This window comes from Lissotriton helveticus, chromosome 8 (genome assembly GCF_964261635.1).
Source record: "Lissotriton helveticus chromosome 8, aLisHel1.1, whole genome shotgun sequence".
Lineage (NCBI taxonomy): Eukaryota > Metazoa > Chordata > Amphibia > Caudata > Salamandridae > Lissotriton > Lissotriton helveticus.
This window is the reverse complement of record NC_136069.1, coordinates 1,682,034,904-1,682,053,917: the sequence shown is the minus strand read 5'-3', so window position 1 is coordinate 1,682,053,917 and position 19,014 is coordinate 1,682,034,904.

Below are 19,014 nucleotides of genomic sequence, written 5' to 3'. Positions count from 1 at the left end.
ACGGCCAAAATCGGCCGCTACCGACCGGTATTTCTCTACCTACATCTGGCCCTATATGTGTAAAAAAAGATAATTTTTATAAAGTTTTAAAAAGTAAATGGTACCTTAACTGACCAATTTATACTGACTGAGGCACCAGGCAGTGATGTCCTCTGTCCCCCATTCTATTTATTATCTCTTGGACCCCCTTGTACAACATTTCCAGGAGCATCGATTAACGAGGCGCCTCCAGTTCCACTGCGGCCCCCTCTTTGCCTCCCTATACGCAGATGACATAATGCTACTTGTCAGGGACCCAGATACCAATCTACCAACCTTACTCTGTGAGGTAGTCCATTTTGGAGTGCTCTGTGGCCTTGCGCTGAATTGGAACAAGTCTAAAATCTTTCCCTTGACAGACGCCACAGTCTCTTATCCCCTGGAATCCTCCTTAAAATGGTGTACTGACCCACCCATATATCTCAGCATCTATCTCCATCGTCAAAGTACCGAGGTTGTACACTTGAACTATGGTCCCGCAATGGATAGAATAACAACCCAAGTACATCAATGAATTCAATTTCCACTATCCATTGAGGGCCTAATCGCAATCATTAAGATTGTGGTACTGCCCCAAGTTTTATACTTATCCCTCAACATTCTGATAGTTGACTAATTCCTTTTTTGACCCTCTACGAGGCATGCTAATGGCATTGGTAAGGGCGGCAAAAAACCCAGGGTCATTTGGCAAACACTGACTTTACCATATGAAAGCAGTGGGTTTGGCGCCCCTGATTTTTACCTCTATTATTTAGTGGTGCAAGCACACTTTGCATACCACTGGTTTCATGATGATGCACGCCTGCAATTTCTGAAGCCGGAATGGTCGCAGACCCATCCGTACCTACCTTCCACAATCATAACACGGGGCCTACCCACAAACGCTTCTGAAATACAAACACTCCCAAGCACGTGCTGGGCTTGGACTAGACTCCAACGTTATCTAGGTTATCTTATATTCCCCACATGTCCTTCTTGCTGACAATCCCAGGCTACTGATAACAACTGAAGCTCTAACCAAACACACCTTATCCGGTTGTCGATTACTATGGCTGGGCAACCTCTTTGTCAATACACAAATACGCTCTGTCACATCACTAGTGGAAGGGCATAATGTGTCGTACATAGACAGATTCATACTACATTGCCTTTACAATACAGTACTCACCACGGATCCTGATTTCCCATTATTGTCACTGGTCATCACAACTACGAATAGTTCTCATTTAGTCTCCTGGCTATATAATGCTGCTCTCTCACTGCAACCTGTAGCAGATAGGGCCACGTGTGTGGTATGGGAAAGAGTCCTGAGTAGCCCAATACCTGATGTGACATGATACTTCTGCTGTGAACAGACCAGACTACTTTCAAACAATCACTGGCATAAACTCCTTCATTTCAAATACATACAACGTGTCTACACTACCCCTCATTTATTATCCACATTTGATCCGACTAAATCACAAATTGCCATCAACAAACTGAATAAAGTCCCTTGCTGGCCCATCTCCTTAAACTTATCGTTTGCCCAAGCCCGCAAGGGTATATTGGGTTGCTCACCCTTCCTTTTACTGTTATTCGCGCAGAAAGTCTCTGCTGTGAGCCATTATTATAGTGGTAAAAACTGTTAATTAGCAGTTTTCATATTTCTAACATCTACATCAAGCTCTGCTTGGATGTCTGCAGCAGAGACCCTGTCTTATACTGATGACTACATCCTTAAGATAGCGACTGGACCCTCTTTGCTTGGTAACAGAAGTGCAGTGGTCAGCCTTCCGGTTGAATCCGACTGAAACCAACTTGAACGACTTCTAACCTATTGTCTCAGTGCTAATATTATTCCAACTGGTCTTCAAATACGCAACATCCCTATTATATTCACTGACGACGGAGAGTTCAAAATCGGGTTTAGCCACGCAGCTAACAAATTCTCACGCACCTGGATGGTGCTGAGCATCGAAACTGCTTTTAAACAAATTAAATTGCTGCTGAAAGAAATAGAGACACTTGAAAACAAGATCAACAGTGACTCTAGCATTTCCAACGCCAAAACCCTCCTTGATAAGATTGGTCAAACAATCAAGGATTTTGAAGAATTCAACTCACAAAAAAAAACTGACAAACTACAAAAAGACATTCGTAGGTACAATAAAGAAAAAACCTATCCTTACCTACACAAAGACTTTTACCAACCCCAAAATATCTCAAAAGGTCCTAATCAGAACCAACAATACCAACAAAAAAGGACAACCTTTACTGATACAGGTTCTGATACCGACAGTGAGCAGACATCAGTTGGCCAATACAGACCTGTTTATGACCAACAGCCATCCACCTCACGCCAGGTTTTTTTAGGGCAAGAGAGGAGGGGATCGGGCCCTCCACGGAGAGCAAGGGGATCAAGACGAGAGTGGTACCGAAACCAGTATACCCCGGGCCAACGTCAGACTCACAACCAACATTACAATTGGTGAATGATGAGTCTGTGATTCCAATCTTTAATTTGTCTAAACATACTCTAACTCTTGCTGAAATCTCTGTGCTAACCTCTGGTTTGTCATTTGTGCCTACTACATTTCCTGTTGACTTGGGTATATAGATGATGTCTTCCTAATTTGGAAAGGGACCAAAGAACTCCTAACACAATTTCATGTGTGGCTTAACAACAAAAACCCGCATTTGCAGTTTACGCTTGACTGTAATACCCATGAGATGAATTTTCTTGACATCACTATCAAAATCAATGATGACAATACCATCTATACGACCCTCTACACAAAACCCTCAGCAAGGAATACCCTTCTGAAGTACAATAGCCATCACCCTAAAGCGCTACGTGATGGGCTTCCATTTGGCCAGTTTCTTTGACTTCCAAGAAACTGTTGAAAACGTTCTGATTATTTTCCTGAAGCCAAAATTCTAAAGAAGAAACTATCAGAGAGAGGTTATCCCAACAGGCTTCTCAAGAACTCTCTAAAATGAGCATGGTACAACAACCGTGACTCTCTATTAGAAACAAAACCAAAAAAGACAGAGGGCCCTCTTGTCTGTGTTACCACTTTTGGTACCATCAGTCAACAGGTCAAAAAGATCGTCATTAAACATTGGCCTTTGCTTTATGAGCTCCCAGAATTACGTGAAAAGCCATTGTTCGCATTTAAACGTGGCCCTAATTTACGAGATCAGCTTGTACATGCGTATGACCGCCAAGACTCAAATGTTGTTGACAACATGAGACAACTAGTATCTGTGCAAGGTAATTTTAAGTGCAACATTTGTGCTGCGTGTAACACTATCAACAACATCAAAGTCTTTGATATCAATAGCAGAAAGACCTCCATTAAACACATTTCAAATTGCAGAACCACCAATGTTATTTACTGTATTCGTTGCCCATGTAGTCAACTCTACATTGGCAAAACTACACAAATGGTGAAGCAGAGAATTCTCCAACATCAATCTCGAATTTGCTGTAAAGTAGAGAATGCTCCGGTTGTCGAACGTTATCTACAACACAATCATTCTGCAAAAGAAATTACCTGGTGGGTAATCGGGGTGGTAAAACCCACGATTAGACACAAGAGTGTCGACATAATTTTGACCTTGAAAGAGAATCGTTGGATTGAAATCGCAGACAGTATAAACAATGATATGAACTCATCCACAGAGTGGCACACGCTCGCGGATGTATGACATTACAACGCATGCTTTTACATCGCATGCCTTTACAACGCAGTCCATTACAACGCAAAGTGCTTTGGGGTGCTGGATAGTGAATAGTTTAATTTACTATTCCAACTCCAGTCCCCGTGGACACTAGGGAAGGTCATTGGATAGTAAATTAACCTATTCCCTATCCTAGAGCGCCCCACAGAGCAATGCGTTGTAATAGTTTGCGTTGTAATGGTTGCGTTGTAAAGGCTCTGCGATGTAAAAGTTGCGTTGTAAAGGTTGTTTACCCACGCTCGCATGTCTCACTTGACATGAACCCTTTTTGTAACTTTTGTAACTTCTGATGTTTGACGTGCGATGCACGCACCCTAACCATGATCATAAGCCTAATGATGTTCAGTTATTGAACTGCTATACTGTATTTACTCCATTTATTATGGCTGTAATCTCTAGTCAAGCTTCTGTATATTACCTGTTTAACATCTCTTGTTTTAAACCAATTTGATGTAGACTAATTCTGTATTGTCTATCGTAAATACAGAGATTGTGCGCGCTTTTCAATTGCGACAGAATTTACTACTTAGGTCACAGTATGTATAATTATTGTATTCAATTTATATTTATCATGGTGCCTTAGCACCCAGCACATATTTCGAACGACCAGGATCACTGTGTGGCAATATCTAATTAAACACCCAATACTTGAAACGATAACCTCCTTACAGGTCACTTCATAGCCTGGCTTGTGATCAATAACACAACTTTAATATCTAAAATTCCGTTTAAACCTTGAGTTTACTCAACAACATAAAAATTTTGGCCGATCTATCGCTATGTGAATTTCAAGAAGTTTCCTCGACTCAGAGATAATTGTTTTCTAGTTTAATTTTTTTTTTAAACGTTCTGATTTTGTTTGATTTACTTTGATAGCGCAATTGATCTTTGGTTCAATATCAGCGCTTTTAACTAAGTTTACCCTATATAGGAATACATATTCAATCCAACTTAAGCTGGGGATTGAATAACGAAGCCTATTCAAATATGGCCTCTATATTAACATCAACCAAAATGGCTTTCGACTTTTGGTTTAAGCCGTACTCTCGCGAGAACTGATGTCTCGTGATTTTGCAAATTACTTTAAATAGCAGACGTCTCTTATCGAGCTCTCAGCTGCTATTGCCAAAATACGCTGTTCGCCGTGGTCGCTGACAACATTGCTGCCTCGCCCGGTTCGCCTTAGTTACAAGTGCACCCTCTCTTTAGCTTTGCCCATCAAAATGTGTTCGCGGCTAGAGAGTGTCTCCACAACGGTATTAATGCATGTCACGTAGAGTGCATGGATTACATCTGCCAACTACATAAGTTAAAATAGAATGTGCCTTGTATGCCTTCTTTGAACCGCGGTTATCCGAATAACGCACTGGCGATTTTTACTACTGCAGACCATGCGGTTCACGTATTTCCGTGGCCACTTCCATAATCTTAGCTGTAGAGAGAGTAACGACCCTTGCTTTAATCCTTAATTGACACCACCATCAACAGTTTCCAATTTTTGTAATATCAAACCCCTTGCCTTGTGATTTGGTTGGCCGTGATTAACGAATCTTAACACAGAATATTTTTTGAACTTCTGACCTACATACGTCCGTATTGACATGACCAACCTTCGACATGGTTTTTCATGGTCATTTTTCAGTTTTCAGTTGATTTGCTAGATAGATTAATTGCCTCTTACTGATGCAGCTGCTTTAGACTTCAGGAAGCTGTGTTAGTTATTATGTATTTAGATGAGTAACATAACCCTAATGTCTTGGAACAGCTCATTATGGACCAACAACCAGACATTTTATGTGATTTATCTATCTTTATTATAGATTATGACGTCACATCAGCTACAATTGAAGTAATTAATCCCATGAAATTGAAAGTTGGCTGTCTCTTTTACATATACATCTCAAGGTAATAATAATGATCGATCATACGATCATTTCTTTTCTAGCATATCATTCTGTAACAACATCTAGAAAAAACGTGTTTGATTTATTTTTCAGTACTGTCTACATTTATGCTTCTGATTCCAATATTGACAGTGTCCCCACCATCTGATTTACATCAGCCAATACCACTGACCTATTTAGGAAGTGGACTCTACATGATGTGTAGTAAGTGTGCTTTATCCATAATTTCTTGTGTTCTCGAACCAACCCTAAGATCGTTATTGAGTCGCCACACCGATTTCTTTGAGCTCTAGCCACGATCTGTTGACTGTATTTACTAAGCATGTCTATAAAATTAACAGTTTTTTTAATCTTATCCTTGTAATAATGGTCATGTATATCACAGATTTTATTGATCAAGATTAATGTAACCCGGTTATAATACTATGTTGTTTTATTACATTTTTTCGGAGGGTTATCACTTAGATGCATAAAGTCTATGTCCTACTGATGGTCTTATAGAATAATCTTGCAAAGACCGAAACGTCGACTTCTGAGTCCAATTCTGCACGTTAATCACCAACCACGATTGATTTTCATTTAATCTTGGAGCTGAAGTCATTGTGTTGCTTTATTTCAGCAGTTTGGACCTCCTTTCGTATATATTATAGGATTGTATGAAATACCCCTTGTATATTTGAAATGCATTTTTTTGTACCCTGTTAAATTAAATGTTTACTTCTTTGTCTTCCAGAAAATAACAAATCTTTTTGATTAAAAACCTGGTTATTGTATTCATTTACTTTGTTAGTGTGGTAACATTTTCTTGTTGTTTTAGCAATATGTTTATTCTCAGCCACTAATGTTTAGTAGTGTGGGTTCTTAATTAATCAGAGTCCCCCATGTGCTGCCATCAACAAACTGAATAAAGTCCCTTGCTGGCCCATCTCCTTAAACTTATCATTTGCCCAAGCCCACAAGGGTATATTGGGTTGCCCACCCTTCCATTTATTGTAAATCACACTGCTGCACCAGATGCACCATAGAACATGCTGATTTCTCACATCTAGCATGGAACTCTGCGCCAATACTTTCCTTTTGGGAAGAGGTTGCCATACTTTTTCACAATTGTCTAAATGTAACTTGTTCCATCTACGCTTATGCCACTGTTGGGATATTTTAAACCACTCCCTCCTGGAGTTCAGTGTTATGCCACTACGCACTTTTGTTGACGAAGCCCCAGGTACCTAAACTGGGGTGACACATCAATTCTAATGGTCAAGGGATGGATCCAATACCTAGTGGGCTGCGTTACTTTGAGTGATACGTACAGCACTTTACACTCTCCCACTTCCAGGCTTAAAAATGTATGGCAACCACTTTGTAACTACTTATCGCTTTACTCGGCTGTTGATGGGGTGCTTGCCCATGCCTGAGGCACACTCGGATCCAAGACGCATACTCCTAATCACACAAAATGGCTACATAATCCCACAATAGTATGTTTGGCATGAGACCCATTGAAACAGCCCCCTCAAATGAGTTTTACTTTCTGGATGTTTGCCCCTCTTGTGTGGGTGCTGTGTGTTCCCCGTGTCATTGGTCAGCTTCCTTCCCCACATCCTCTCCTCACTAGCACAATTTATCACTGTACATGTCCATCGCTGTTATTGCTCTTTGTTTTACATTAAAGCACAAACAAATTGTAAGTTTCAGTCTGCCATAAATACCTCACTTCTTCAAAAAATCAAAAAATAAATATTTTAAAAAAACAACAAATAAAACATCACAAATGCACCCTTATTTCATGCCCCTATTTCTTGTTTACCACTGCACGGATCACCCCCAAACTGTCCATGAGACAGAGAACCTACTTTGACACTTTTTTGAGAAAATTTCATGAGGATAGGTGTAGCAGTCCAGTAATCCAGGAGACAGGAACTTGAGTTAAAAGTAGTTTATTTGAGAAGAACTACACAGCTCATCATCTGCCAGCATCTTCAGGTTTAACAGTTCTCCAGTCTCAAAACATAACATTCCACCATGCACAAGATGCACATGACATCACAAACTAGATGCTGAGTATGACAAGCAACTTAAAGGGACACAGTACAATTTAACAAGATGTAGAATATAACATACCTCCCTTTCTTCCAGAGGAAGGAAAAATATAAATCAAGAAAACTTAAAAGGAAACTTAACAACAGAGATCAATTATTACAAGAAAGAACAAAGGGTCTACTACTACTCGCGAAACCTACGAGGCAGAGTGATAGATCTAGAACTTTTCCTACTGGGAAAATTCGTACTGTTGGCAAGTATGTCACCTTGCTGAGGAGCAACAGAAACCTCTTTAGCTTTCACAACTTTCGAAATATTCCACCAACACCCACCCTCAACCTGAACAGCATTACCACCAATTCTCACTATTTTGATAGGTTCACTGTACTTACTTCTTCCTTTCTTTGTGTGTGTAGAGTTCTTTATTCTTATAAAATCCCCCACACACAAATTGACCATTTTAGTTTTCTTTCTTTGATCAAACCAACTTTTCTCCTTATCTTGAGCCACGGTAGAATTAGACTTGACCGTTTCTAAGACAGACTCAAGATTAACAGTAGGAGAAGACCATTTCGACATCCAACTGGGTCTAAAACTGGTATTAGCTTTCCTCCCCCTTAAAACTTCAAAGGGAGAGACCTTCGTGGAAGAGTGAGGTGTTGTCCTGTAAGACCAAACCATACTTTCTAAAGAAGCAAGAACATTATGCCTCCCCTCTACAGCCCACTTGACACAATCACCCACAACACGGTTCATCCTTTCAACAAGACCATTCGTTTGCGGATAATAAAGTGAACTCTTAAAGTGCTTAATTCCACACGACTTGAGAAATGATTGAAACTCCAAACTAACAAACTGAGTCCCATTGTCTGAGACAATCGATTCAGGAAAACCTTCTCTCACAAACACCTCCTTGAGGAACTTAACCACAGTGGAAGCACTAACCTCCTTTACAACCTTAATTTCGGGCCACTTCGACGTATAGTCCATTAAAACAATAATGAATCTCAAACCTAATGGCAAAACATCAAAAGGACCCATAATATCAATGCCCACCTTAACCCAAGGACTGCTGGGACACTCGATGGGAGATAGGGGTGGGACAGTAATTTTGAATGATTTCTCAGACATAGAGCATACTCGACAGTTCTCAACAAAAGTGCGAATCTCATTGTCCATACTCGGCCACCAAAAATCTTGTCGCACTCGACGTATAGTTAGAGAAATTCCCAAATGTCCCTCATGGGATTCCCTCATGATAGTAGGCCTGAGATTATGAGGTGGTATTAGTTTGTCACATCTCACTAAAAGACCATCCTCAATAGAAATTTCTGATTCAATCTTCCAATATGGCTGTAAAACAGGAGATAGAGACTTCTCCTTGGGCCACCCATTTCTGACATAATCGAACACTTCCCGCAACACTTTGTCCCTTGACAAAGACTCTTTCCAATCTTCCTCAGACCCAACAGCTAAAACAGGCACATCTATCGAAGCCACAAAACAATCCTCCTCGTCCTCATCATTCAAATCATGAAAACCTGTACCTTCTTTCACACCATCACTCTGAGGAAAACGTGACAAAAAATCTGCACGTGTGTTTTTCCCACCAGAAATGTGCGTGATATCGAACTGATATTGGAGTAAATTGGTCACCATTCTTGTGATTCTGGGCGTACAACATTTGCTGGGACCAGCTGACAAAATAGAGACCAATGGCTTGTGGTCAGTAATCAAATTAAAACGTCTACCCCAAATATAAGGCCGATACTTGTCAATAGTCCACACACATGCCAGCAACTCTTTCTCTATAACAGAATATTGAACCTCAGCACTCCTAAGTACTCTGGAAGCGAAAGCAACCGTAAACTCTCTCTCGCCAGAACGTTGAGTGAGAATGGCTCCCAAACCCACTTTGCTCGCATCCACAGTAATATAACAAGGCAAATCTGGATGGAATGGAGTAAGGGCATCACCCTTCTTAAGAATGTCTTTAACTTTAGTAAAAGCATTATCACAATCACTAGTCCATGAGAACTTCGTGGAAAGCTTTAGTAGACTACTGATGGGTCTAACAATAGACGCATACCCCGGTACAAATCTCGAGTAGTACTCCAAAAGCCCCAACAAAGATTTAACTCCTGACCTGTCCCTTGGTACCGGTGCCTTCATAATGGCATCAATCAACCCTTCCCTAGGCTTGATCCCCTCGGAAGACAATAAATGACCAAGGTATTCAATTTCACTGCAACTGAACTTGCACTTTTCAGTTTTTAAGACAACACCACTTTCCTTAAAAATCTCCAAAACCTTCCTGACAATGTTATCGTGTGTCACATCATCCTTAGCATGAATTAAGACATCATCTTGAAAAACAAGAACCCCCTCAACATCTCTCAATAAGTTTTGCATTACCCGTTGAAAGACAGAGGCTGCAGAGGCCAACCCAAAAGGCATCCTCTTGTAACGGAAGGTACCAAGTGGTGAAACAAAAGCAGTCAGAGATCGTGAGTCAGGGTGAAGTTCTATTTGATGATAGGCGCTGGCCAAGTCTAACTTTGAAAAAACTTTAGCACCTTTGATATCAGTAAAAAGATCAGTAATCTTGGGCAGAGGAGGGGAGTCAACCCAGATCTCCTTGTTTAAGGACCTGAGATCCACACAAACTCTGAGTTTTCCATCCCTCTTACGTGCGACTACAAGAGGAGATAACCATAGTGAAGATTCTGTAGGTTCAATAATTTCCTTTTCACAAAGCATGGTTATTTCCTTATCAAGGTCCTCCCTTATGCTAAAAGGGACACTTCTGAGTTTGTGTTTAATGGGAGTTGCACCATCCTTTACAATTATTTTATGTTTGAACCCTGTGATCTTGCCAAGTTGGTTACCAAAAACTGAAGGAAATTCATTAACCCACCTTGTGTTTTCCTCTTCACAAGAAACAAGTAAAACCTGCTCTCTCATTCCTGGTCTCAGTTGCATACCAAAAAGCCCTTGATGAAACCATCCTAGGATATTGAGTCCATCAACAGCCACATACACTTTACCTCTGATTCTCCTACCCTTGAATTCTAGATAATCTTCGAAGAATCCTGAGAGAGCTATTTTGCGTTTTTGAAAGGAAATAGGTTTTCTATCAGGAGGAAACAGAGTTCTCTCACCCCATGTTTCGCGGAACAACTCATTGGTAATTATGGTAATTCTTGCACCAGAATCTACTAAAAGATTAAGGTTCTTATCACCCACAAGAATTTCAACAATGGGGTCTACACAAGTCGAAGGATCACCAGTGAGTGGGATAGGCGTCTCACCAGACTCTAAATCATCAGTAACAATAGAAATAGTCTTTGTGTCTGAATCTTCATCTGATTCTAAAACACACGCTATAGTCTTCTTTTGAAACTTTTTCTTTAGGCAAACAGTAGCGTAATGTCCCACTTTCTTGCAATAATTGCATGTAGAACTCATTGCAGGACACTTTGAACCTTTGTTGTGAATGGAAGCCCCACAACGCAAACACATGTTGTTTGGCACAGACCCACCATCCTTGAACCTTGTAGAAGAACTATCTTTGGGTTTAGGAGTAAAATTGTTAACAGGTCTAAAAGATCTATTTTTGCTCTTTTTCGAACCCCCAACAAAATTGACACAGTCTACAGGCTTATCCTCTAATTCCTTCAGAGAAATATGAGAAGTTTCAATACTTTTCGCAATCTTGATAGTTTCATCAAGAGTGGGATTGTCCATAGTGAGTAACTTTTGTCTAGTTTGTTTGTCTTTACAATGACCAACAAATTGATCACGAATCAACTGCTCAGTAAAGTTTTCAAACAAGCAGACAGAAGCTAATTTCCTAAGGGTGGAAAAATAAGCATCGACATCTTCACAATCAGACTGTTTCCTCATAAAGAATTTGTGCCTAAGTACAATTAAATTAGGTTTCTTATCAAACCTTAATTTAAGTCTTGTGACAGTAGCTTGATATTCATCAGCAACGACTTCATTATCTACAGGAAGCTCAGGTAAGTGCTTGAATATAGTTCTCCCTTCAAATCCAAGAGAATGCAATAAAAGACATTTCTTTCGCTCAGGACGAAACCTTGAAGCTCCAATGGCACCTAAATAGGTTTCAAAAGCATCAAACAAAATATCCCACTTTACAGGAGGATCACCAGGACAATCAAGAAAAGCAGGAGGAGCATTAATAGATTGTAAAGAGGACATCCTGAAAATGGAGTAATAAACGAGGACCTGTGAGATAAAGTTGAACAACACGTTGGAGAGAATGTAAATATGAATTAATTGCTTTTCTGTATGAACAAAATGTCTTTTTCAAATCCCCATTTGCACTGTTCCACTGTAGAGAAAAAAAAATTATATTATGAATGAAGTGCTTTTCTGTATGAACAGAATGTCTTTTTCAAATCCCCTTTTGCACTGTTCCACTGTAGAGAAAAAAAATTATAGCGATAAAATGTCTTCTTCAAATGCCCATTTGCCCTGCCCCACAGTAGAGAAGAAAAAAAAATCTTGATTTCACACTACTGAGGAGAAAGCGTGGGAAAAAAAAACATTGTGAAAAGAATCTGCAGTTGATTGTTGAAGAACAAGTGATTGTCAAAAGAAGAAGAGAAATCTTTGAGAATGTTCAAAACAATGGGCAATCCAGGCAAGGCTGCATTGCTAGGCGATAAAGACTCTTCGAACTGTGAGCAGGTTGCCTAGTGGTGACACGAGGAATGCAGGGATGGAACCTTTGTGTTGTCAGCAGGTCGCTAGGCAATAGCAGGAGGAAATGTTTTCCCTTCCGTGTATGACGGAGTGTTCTCCTCGTGCATGTGTTGAAGAAAAACAAACACACTTCAAAAGTTAACAAGAGGAGCGAGGCACTGCTCGAGGAGATTAACGCTCGCTGATAAAAGCGTTAGCCGAGGGGCCTTAAGGTAAACAAACAATGAGTTGTTTTAAACTGTTGGCCTGGACTGGAATATAAGCGGAAGTACTGCTTAGTACTGCTTGATTAAGGTTGCATAAAAGTGCTGCTAACAGACACGCGCGTGAAAGCATTTAGTGCTTAAATCATTTTAGAAATGAAAACACCTCCAACAGCTTTTAGAGAGTGGGAAAATGCGTTATGCAGTGTCGTTTTTGAGGCAGTAAATAATCTCGCTTAGCAGTAAATCCTTTCAAAAGGAAATGATGCCTTGGCTCTCAAATAGAGATTGCAGACGCTTTGAAACGTGGTGAAAAGTCAAGGTTAATAGCGCTGCTAAAGTTATTTGAGGGAAATGAAAAGTCACTTATCTGGGATCGAGGTTGAGAGGCATCTTGAAGGTAGATTGATGATTGAGAGGTTGAAGTAAAAAGTTGGCAGATGGTTTGAGAGAAAAAAAAATGTCTTTGAGGCTGGATGCGTGGGTTCAGCTGTGTAGGACCGCGTCGCCAAAAATATGTAGCAGTCCAGTAATCCAGGAGACAGGAACTTGAGTTAAAAGTAGTTTATTTGAGAAGAACTACACAGCTCATCATCTGCCAGCATCTTCAGGTTTAACAGTTCTCCAGTCTCAAAACATAACATTCCACCATGCACAAGATGCACATGACATCACAAACTAGATGCTGAGTATGACAAGCAACTTAAAGGGACACAGTACAATTTAACAAGATGTAGAATATAACAAATGACATCAATGTTAAAGGTAAGTCAAAAAATGCTTTTCCTATGGAAACTAGGTCCTAATTATAACTACTCAGCAGGTACATAAATGCCAGTATGGGAGAGTGGCAGGGTACATAATTGACTGTATGGGTACTGTCCCTCCCTAACTTAGCCATGCTTGTGCATGCCCTCACAAGTCACATGTACCATGAGCATTGATGTAAGAAGGCAATTCAGGATTCCGCTCTCCAAGCTCCTCAAGTTCCCCTAAAACTTTCCCGAGCCTCGATTGGGCACACAACTGGATTGTGACCTAAGCCTTCAGAGCTATTTTCCCCTGCACTCGGCCCAGCCTCCTCGTGATTTTCTGCATACTGGAAGGTGCAGGCAAAAGCTACCAGCATCGCTGCCACTCCTGCCTACTGCTACTGCAGATGGCCCACTTGTGGAGATGGGTGGGTAGAGGTGTATGGCAGGGCAGGGCGTTGTGGGGTGGTGGTTGTGCTGCTCTGAGTTACAGTAGGGCTGCGGTGCAACTCTCCTGGCATCTTCCATTGGGCTCACAGCCAAGGAGGCTAGATGGTGAACTAACCAACCCGCAGACTAGCCATCTAACCAAGCAATACTGGGAAGTTTGATGGCAAGGTGGATTGCCATCTCTGGGACCAAAGACTTTTATTGAGCCTGGCTGGTCTCTCTTGACTCCTTTTGTGTGCATGTGGTGACGGCGACTCTTGCAAGATTTGGGGGAGGAGGTAAGTGGACAACTGTCTGTGTTCTTTTGATAATCTGCGTGTTTCATCGCCTGATATCCTAACATGAGCTGATGAGCTGCCTGGGCCCTGCTATTGCCATGGTTGTTTTTCAAATGTTTTGACTTTCACCTGTTCATGGCAATCCTCTTCTCCTTCTGCCAAGATGGGGAAGTAAAAGTGTGCTTGTGGCCCCCACACAGCCTCTGCTCTCTCCAAACCCACATCGGTTGATTTGATGTTGCAGAGGGTGATAGGGGTGGTGTCCACTGAGTTTGAAATGACTTAGAGGAGGCTCTCCTGGGCGTCAGAGGTATGACCCTGCTTCAGCCACAATTTACTCAAACCAAAGCTGCGGGTGGTACTGTCTCATCTGAGGATGAGTTTAGGGGCACCACTGATATCCCACCCTACTCTATGCCTCAACCCCTACTCTTCACCTCTGAGGTGGAGCTTGGTGGGCTTTGAGGTTGCTTATGTGGAACCCCAGCAACCAGCTAAAAGAACACGGAGAGTATAAAGCGCAGAGAGCAGATCGGAAAACCGATACAGCAACCCTGTGCTTCAGTTGAAAGGGGCCTTGACCGTGATCATTATCCAAGCTGGGCTGCCCAGTTGGTGGTGGAGATAATTGAGGCCGCATTGAGCTTGGAACTCTTCCCTCTACTATTGTGCCCCGTAGTTATTGAACAAGTTTGTAAAGACACTTGCATGGATCCTTAGGAGAACCATTCCCAAAGATTGTCAGGCATTGGGGGTAACAAGAAGGGTCCAATCAATCTTGCTCTGTCTCTCACACCCACTGACTCCAACCATAACAATGGTTATTCCATTCCTCTGCCTTAAACAGCTCAGCTGGTCCCTCTTCTCCCTGTGCAATTCCACCACTTAGTAGTCAGCCCTCTGGCCAACACATGGTGCAACAAGTAGTCCATCCCGGCCTGCAGAGAAGTGGCATGAAAAATCATGAGTCTGCTACCTCCACCCACAGACCTAAGCCTCTGTCAGTGACCTGCCCCACCAGTGTGCTGCCCCAATGTGACAATACTGTAAGGAGCACGAGAACTACGAGAAGGTCAGATATTTGATATTTATTAGTTTTTGTAAAGCGCGTCTATCGCTCCGGAAGGAGCATCTTGGCGCTGAGCAGACAGAAGAAACCAACTTGGCGTGAACAAGAATCAGATGGCTGCGAGGACCAAAGAGTCGGGCTGAGAGAATATCCATGTCTTCAGGAGTTTCCTGAAAAGGCTTTCTGAGGGGGCGTGCCTGAGGTTGAAGGGGAGGCCATTCCATGCCTTTGCTGCCAGGAGTGAGAATGTTTTCCCACCCTTCGTTTTGAGCTTAAACCTGGGTATGGTGACCAGGTTGGCTCCTGATGACCTGAGGGGACGTAATGGAATATAATGTGGGAAGCGCTTAATGAGATAGGAGGGGCCTGTGTTCTTGGTAGCTTTAAAAACAGTGACAAGAAGTTTAAAAAGGATTCTTTTAGGGAGGGGGAGCCAATGGAGAGTGTTGAGGGCTGCGGAGGCAGAAGACCTTCTAGGGAGTTTAAGGACGAGCCTGGCCGCTGCGTGCTGTACGCTCTGTAGCTTCTTGAGGGTAGACTTCTTTATGCCTGCCAGGAGACCGTTGCAATAGTCTAGCCTGGATAGGATCAGGGCAACGGCAACTGATTTCCTGGCAGAGATAGGGAGAAAGTCGAAGAATTTCTTTAGTTGTCTAATAAGGTTAAAACAGCACCCTGCAGTGATGCGCACATGATCGTCAAAACTGAGGGAAGAGTCGAATTGGACGCCCAGATTGCGGGCCGAGGAGACTGCACTGGGAGGAGCTTCCGAATGTTGAGGCCACCAATCTTTTGGAGAAAAACGGGTGTCTTTGCCTAAGGGTATAATTTCGGTTTTGGCGCTATTGCACTTAAGATGGATGTTGTTGAGCCAAGCAAATACTTGGGAGAGGCAATTCTGGAATCTAAGAGCGGCATCGGGTGTTTTTTTATCCAAGGTGACGACAAGTTGGGTGTCGTCAGCATAAGATGTTACTAGGATGCCATGGGATTCAATCAGGGCAAGCAGTGGGGCCATGTAGATATTAAAAAAAAGGGGACTGAGAATAGACCCCTGGGGCACCCCTGATATAATGGTTCTTTCGCCGGAGAGAAAGGGGCCAAGTGAGACGGTTTGAGACCTTTGGGAAAGGAATGACGTTATCCATTTTAGTGCAGTACCTGTCACACCGATCTCGCGCATTCTGTGAATGAGGATGTCATGGGAGATGGTATCAAATGCGGCAGTTAAGTCGAGCAGGATGAGTACAGCGTGTTTCCCCTCATCCTGCAAGAACTTAATGGTGTCGGATAGCTCGATCAAGGCAGTTTCAGTGGAGTGGCCGGGGCGGAAACCAGATTGCTGTGGGTGGAGGATGTGGTTATTTTCCACAAAGGCTTTTAACTCCTCTTGTACTATTTGCTCAGTAATTTTGCCTAGTGCCGGGAGTAGGGAGATTGGGCGCATGTTGGAAAGGTCTGTCGGGGATTTATTTTGTTTTTTCATTAGCGGCTTTACGATGGCCTTCTTCCATTCTGCGGGGACGGTGCCTGAGCTGAGGGATTGGTTAACAATGGAATTGATAAGAGGGTTGACGGCCTCGATGAAGAGGTGGAAGATAGCAGGGGGGCAGGAGTCCGTCGGGGCTCCTGATCGGCAAGACATAATGGCCTTCTGGGTTTGGAGCAAGGTCAGAGGGAGACTCACGAGGAGCTGGCCAGCAAATGTCTGAACTGGCTTGGGGAAAATATGAACTTTCTGATGCCATTGGTATGTAACATTCTTCTAACACGCATAGGTGGGTGGATTGGGCAGGGCCGGGTAGATCGTCCAGGGGATTGTATTATTATCAACTTTAAAAATCCCAATGTGGTTCATTGACTATTATCTAAAGATTTACAACAATATGTAGGGGAGGCAAACATTGTCCTTCTACCCCTGGGTTATTTCTACAATCCCAGCCCCTACCTAAGATATGAATACCATAGGCCACTGCCTCTGCCCTTGCGTCCTCCCCCCACAGTCTTTCCCAATGACTAGTACAGCTTGAATAGGATTTATAATCTACCAGTTTTTAATCATTTCGATGCCCTGGATAGAGTCGGTTGACTAACTGATGGAGTGGGCCTCCGGAGCAGTAGTCCTCCTATAGAGGCTACTGCTCTCTGCTTCATTGTGAAAGGGTCTCTTTCACAGGGGGAGGGAGCAGGGCAAACCTCACCATCCAGATTGTTAAAACAAGGGCCCAAATTAACCCACATTGTGAGCCTACTGTTAGTCTTTCAATTACTCCTCCAACAGTGTCACAACCAGATCCTACACTCCAATATCTTGAGATTTCTGAGCCCTACCACTTGGGTCCCACGACTTGATGTGTTTTCTCCTCCAGATGACCGTGCATCTTGCAAATTGATAAAAGCCTTCAGCACCCTCAGCGACTTGAGCACTCCCATTTCTGCAACCATGATCCCTCACAGTGGTCCTGTGGGTATCCGGCTTGTGAGTTGGAATATAGCAGGCATCAAATCCATCTGTCAGATGCAAATTGGGGCCATTTTCTGGAGGAATTTCAAATGTGCATGTTCCAAGAAACCTGGGCAGTAGAAAAGCATTACAAGTATGGCTATTCCACATCCAGTATTGACACTCTTCCTTCTATAGCAGATAGACCGTCGGGTGGTCCTCTCATTTGGAATAAACTTCCCTTGAATGTTCAATCAAGGTCATTGATCTTGATTCTCCCAACCTCCATTCAATTGAGCTGCCCGCAAAGCCTGGTATCCTCTTCCTCTTGGTGAATGTGTAAAATAGGTCCTATACCTTCAATAAGTTGTCACAAACAATGGATATTGCTGTTTTGAGCCTTAACAACCCTTGCTAGATTTTATACGGCTGGAGGATGAATGTTGGGGGGTTCCCATTTAATCTCCAACCAAAAAGAGTACAAAGATGAGTGCAACTGCCAACCAGATCGCGACATCCCCATCAATCATGGCCTAAGAGCTTGTAATGGGTATACCTCCTTGGAGCTCCCTGCCACACCAACCTTTAAGAGGGGAAATGATTTTATTAGCATTGACTACATAGTACTCAGCCTCGCGATCTGGTACGAGATGGTTGATAGAGAGATTATCGATTGCCTAGAGAGGGACTACTTTCTTCTTGCCCTGACACTAAAAGGGACCCACATTAAGGATCAAGCTTGCTTGGGGATATCATCCCATAACTCCATAGTGCTGAGCAGTAATAGATGGAAAGTAAAGTGGGTGGATATTATAAGCAACAAGGCTATATTGGAGGAGTTGTATGGTGCTGTTTATTTCGCATTAGTAATTGTATAGCTCATGCATGCTCTCCTGCCCAGACATTCGACACACACGAATCATTGTTTGGAAAATTTAAACCCTTTTTTGCGAAAAAAATCCCACATTGCAAAGTGGTACCTAGAATACAAGAATGGTTTGACAAACAATTTAGAGGGGCCAAAACAGCCCTGATTGAAGCCTTAAAATCCAACACAAGGCCAGATATTGTACAAGACAGATGGAATTATGCCCAATTATCAAATCCAGTAAGTCCCATTGGGAAGACAGGGTTTGGGAGGATCTGTTGGAAGAAGGTAAGTAGAGGGACCCCAGGTTGTTCTGGCATCTGGTTACTCATAATGGTCGTAAAGCTAATGCCGTCTCTGAATGCCACCTCCCTGAGGCTGACTGGTTGGTGCATCTTATGACTCTCTATGCAAACCTATCATAATCCTCCCCTAATTGAGCGAGACACTTCCCACTAGAAGGACCAAAATTGAGGAAGTAGTGCATTTTACCACGGAAAAATCTATGAAT